Below are 5,508 nucleotides of genomic sequence, written 5' to 3' on the forward strand. Positions count from 1 at the left end.
GAATTTTCACACTAATTGTCAATTCTTTTGTTAATGTGTTCCTTTGTTTTTCTTTCTAGATTAAGTCTAACGGTAACCTCTTGGGATTTAAAAAAAAAAAAAAAAAAAAAAGCATCTAATTCTCCATGTACTTGGCTGCAAAATGGCAACTGACTTCCATGGTTATAATAAAACTTAAAACAAACTTAATTTTAAGGTTATAATAAACCTTAAACTGAACATCACAGATGGTATCATTCTGGTCAGATGAGGGAAAGGAAGGGAAGGAGAGAATCTACAGGGTTCCTTTTATGAATTATAAGACTTCGTAGTTGAGTAGCTTAATCTCACATTGAACAACCCTGTAAAAGAAAGAGAGACCAGAAAGACCCATGCCAGTATATGGAAGAGTTCGAATTTGGATCAAGGTCACTCCCTGACACTACACCTTCTGCCTCGCATCAAAACAGCAATCCACAGGAGTCAAAAAGGTTCAACACATCCATCACTTTCTATTTTCCAGCACAGTAACTAGGGTTGCTGTTGGTGCTCAGTCAATGATACTAGATTGAACCATATTAAATTGCCATTTCCGAAGGTCAAAAGGGGTCACATGCCAGAAATTTCATTTGTTTCCATGTGATAGTTGTATGTAGAATCAACTTTAAGGGAGAGGGGGTAAGGCTTTCCTCTAAAATATCAGACTCAAAAATTTCCCTCCCCGTGGGGAACCAGAATGTATGTATTGATGGCCTTCTGAAATTCAGTTCTCACTCTACTCCTGGGGGTGATAAGAACAAAATATTTTTACACTTGGGGAGAGAAGTGAATTATTTTCCCTGAATTTATTAAAAACCAAGTATCTGCAAAAGTCATAGTACCAGTTCTCTAAAGGAAAAATATTGATAGTCATTTAATCTAGGTCACCAAAGACAACCTTTTCAACTAATTCTCAAATGGACCCTCTATGCCTAAGAACTTCGGAGCAAAGAGACAAAACTATCCAATGGTTTCTCCTGATGTTTGTCCAGTTGTCCACAGGGGATATCTAGTGTCCAACCAAACCCCAGTTAACATTCAGTCAGGACACACATGGGTGGCATCTGTTCCAATTTGTTAGATGTGATTCTGATTAATGGATGCTCATACCACACTGGTTGTTACTCTGACTACTATTCCTATTTACACTGCTTCCACTCCCCCCTCCACAACATGCGCACATCATCATTATCTTCATCATCAGCCATACTAAAAATGCCGAAGATGGGATTGAAAAAGATGCAATGGATCAGAAGTCCGTTGCCCTGGGCTCCAGACCCGGGTCTGCCAAACTGGCAAATTCTAAGGCCTTGAACAACCATTTCAACAGGTTTCAGTATCCTTCTCTGAGAAACCAGAGGAGGGGTGGATGAAGTGAGCTAAACTCCCTTCCATTTGCAGGTCTCAATAATTCTGTGCTTGTATTGTTTGAGTTTCAAATAAGCTCCCTTTTTTCAGGTATGTGGTAGAAGACAAGAGGGTTTCTCCAAGAAAAAGCAAAATCCCCCCATGTACCTTAGACTGCAAAGCTCTCCAGTCAATATATGGGGACTTTTTACCTCTTCAGTGCAGGAAATAGAAAGGTAACTGGAACTGAGCTGTGAACTCCCAGGTCTGCCAATGTTGTCCCATTTTGACAGCACTTCATTCCTCCTCTCCCCACCTAGTCTCTCTGACCTTTGGTGGGGCTTGGTGGCGCACTTTCCATTCTGTATAGCCAAGGATGCCATCCTCACAGGCTCATTTTGGACCTTAATACCAGTCCTCAAACCAGCTAGTGTTTCCTGTGTTCTTAGGCCATGTTAGGCATTGAGCTCAACTCGTCACATAACTCATCTTATTTCACAATGCGATAAGATAAGCATGATCCTCTTGTTTTATAGATGAGGGAAATGAGGTCTGAGGGATTAAGTCCACTTTCGCAGGATGACTCAGTTAAAACAAGTTTCCAACTCAGTCAGGATAAAAGTGCCCCACTTGCTGAATTCATTGCCAACAGAGAATAATAGCAGCAAACATTTGGGAGTATTTACAGTGCTGGACACTTCATCTGTATCATCTCATTTAATCCTCAATCAAGGGCAGAGTGTGGTGGCGCATGCCTGTAATTCCAGCACTTTGGGAGGCCAAGGCGGGAGGATTACTTGAGGTCAGGTGCTCAAGACCCGCCTGGCCAACATGGCAAAACCCCATCTCTACTAAAAATACAAAAATTAGCTGGGCATGGTAGCAGTGCCTGTAATCCCAGCTATTTGGGAAGCTGAGGCAAGAGAATTGCTTGAATCCAGAGGCAGAAGTTGTAGTGAGCCAAGATCGCACCACTGCACTGTAGCTGAGCTACAGAGTAACACTCTGTCTAAAAAAAAAAAAACGCAATCCTTAATCAAAGGTGGATTTCTGGCTCTGAGTCAATAAGCACATCTACTCCTACCAAAAGTGGCATTCCCAGGAATGAGCCATCAAATCTGCAAAGGATGACTGGGTCTTCTATTCAAAATAGTAACCATTGATTGGCTACTATTGATTGACCCCAAAGGGATCCAAGGATATCCTCTTTCTAGAACGCAGGTCCTGCTTGATCCCCCATCCCTGGTTCCTGTAATAGAAATATTGGTACCACCACTATCCTGTCAGCCTATCCTTGCCCGAGCTGGGGAGCCCCAGCTCTGGCCACAAGCAGACCAGCTCCAGCTACCAACCTCAGGATCATGGGGTTCCCTTCTCCACTGGCCTCAGGATCCTCTGCAATGTTACCCTCCACCAAGCTTGGCCTCTGGTGCCCATTTTGCCTTTGTCTCTATTCTCCATTCTGCTTTTGTCAACCACAGAAAGATTTGAGCACCTACCCCAGGCCAAGCACTGTGCTAAGCACTTAGCAAATACAATTTCCTCTCCTCGTCACAGAACCCTGGAGAGCAAGTACTATTATCATCATGGTGATTTTGCAGATGAGAAATCTGAGGCTCAGTGAAGCACACTGACTTTCCCAAAGCCTCACAGCCAGAATGATAAATGTGGATTTGAACCCATCGGTCAGTGTTACTCCCACCTCTCATCAACTGTCTTGGTCTGCTTCTCAGGTTTGCCCACATCTCTGCCTCTTAACCATTGTGTGGTCTTGAGTAAGTCATTTAACTTCTTTGGGCCTCGGCAAGGAATGCCACTTTCACTCTCAGCCCAAAATTTCTAGGATTCCAGCTAAATAGCGACCAGCTGAGCATTCCCAGGTAAGTCAGGTCTCAATTTTTAAGTGGCATCTTACCCAGAGCCTCTCCTCTTCAGCCTGTGCATCTACCCCAGGGAACCATGAAGCACCATCACCAAAGCTTTTCCCAGTAAGTTCTGCTGTGGCTGCTCCTGAGGAAAGATACTTAATGGGTTCCATGGTTATCTCATTACCTTTCAGCCCAACAGTCCTCAATTTTGACTGCACATTGATGGGAACAGGGATGAGGATAGAATAAAAAGCCCAGTATCTAGGTCATGCCCCAGGCTAATTAAAGCAGAATCCTTAATGATTGAAGACACACAATAGTTTTTTTAGAGATAGGGTCTCACGCCTCTCTCTGTTACCCAGCTGGAGTACAGTGGTGCAATCATTGCAACCTCCAACTACTAGGCTCAAGCAATCCTCCCACCTCAGCCTCCTGAGTAGCTGGGACTACCCGACATGCACCACCATGCCTGGATAATTTTTGAATTCGTTGTGAAGACAGGGTCTCTCTATGTTGCTCATGCTGGTCTCAAACTCCTGGCCTCCAGCAGTCCTCCCACCTCAGCCTCCCAAAGTGCTGAGATCACAAGCATGAGCCACCATGCATGGCAGACAATGATATATTTTCTTTAACCTCTCAGGTAATTCCAGTGCGCAGCCAGAATTGAGAATCACAGTTTTCAAAGCACTGGCACATGAGAGAAAGATCAGGGCCCTGAAGCTAGATAGATGTGCATTATGTTTTCAGTTCTGCCACTTTTTAGCTATGAGATTTCAGAGAGCTGAGTTAATCTACCTGAGACTCAATTTCTTCATCTGCAAAATGGGAATGAAAGTAGTACATGTTGTGAGTCACATACCTGGCCAGTGACCATGTCAAGATGAGAACTCTAGTACCAATACAATATCAATATTTTTTGATATCTCATAAAAGTTCTCAGTGGACTGGATTCCTTTGTTGTTGATTTTTCCCCAATACACAGTTATGCCCATTGAGTTTGACACTCTAGTTATGTTAATTACATAAACCACAATTCATCCATTGAATGAGAGCAGAATAAAGCTATTCCTACGTGCCAAGGTTTAAGAATGCTTTAGACAATGCAATGTATTGTGTTTTGTAAATAAAGACATTAAAACGTTTATATACTGTGAACTGAAAGCTCATGGGTACCTGCCAATACCAGAAGGAAAGCGTCTCAAAAAATATGAAATGCTTTAAAAAAAGAAAGTAGTATATTCCTCACCACACCCTTGTGAGGATAAAATGAGATGAAACCCACAAAGGTACCTGGCTCCTCATCAGTGCTCAATATAAAGCAGTTGTTCTATTAGAAAATTACCTGAAAATTCTGCTGTCTCTATTTCTTCTCTTCTACATTTAAAGAAGCAACACCAAATTATAGAAATTATAAGATCATAATAAAAAGGCACATAAAGGGCTGGAAACTTGGTTATTCATTCATGCAACTGATACCTAATGAGTACCCTCAATGCCAGGTGCTGCACATGAAATAAACATAGCTACTAAACTCATAAAGCTTCCATGCTATTGAGTTGAAGTTGGAGGGGTATGGGAAGGTTTACAATAAAGGAATTACTGTGCAATAATATATTGTGATGAGTTATCTAAAGGGAAAAAAAAAAGGCTGTAAAGACAGAGAACAAAAACAGACCCAATTTCCAAGTCAGTGATTCAGTGAAGGCCTCTCCAAGGCCACTCTGCACAGTGTGTTTGATTTAGTTAACATTTAGACTCATGACTCCATAGCACAATTACTGGCTGATAGCAATTGTGATTCATTCAGTGAATATTGCTAATTACTAGAGCCTTCGTGGGCAAAGGACAAAGTGGCTGGTCACTGGCCAACTGCCAGCTGTTTCTGGGCCAAAGCAAACAAGTTGTGCCTTAGAATCCACTGGCATGGTTAATGACAACCCCACCAATCCCTAGAGCTCCACTCCAGGCTCTCAGTGGAAAACTTTCCTCCTGCAGCCACTACAGGAAGATCCAACATTGCCCTTGGCACTCCCTACTGTTTTTCAAGAATGACGCCCAACTAGACTTTGCTTTCGTGTGTGCCAGGAAGTTTTCCTGGGTTTTGCCCTTGCGCTAACAAACATAATCTGACATCATAAGGATAAGGAAAATTATCATCATGTGTCCCTTCTTTCAAGAGCTCCATGGGGAGGAAAGTACAGTCTGGATGTGAATACCCATTTTACAAAAAGATAAATCAAGGCTCAGAAAGGAAGCCATCATAGTCATAGGAATA

Source organism: Macaca thibetana, chromosome 15 (assembly GCF_024542745.1).
Source record: "Macaca thibetana thibetana isolate TM-01 chromosome 15, ASM2454274v1, whole genome shotgun sequence".
NCBI lineage: Eukaryota > Metazoa > Chordata > Mammalia > Primates > Cercopithecidae > Macaca > Macaca thibetana.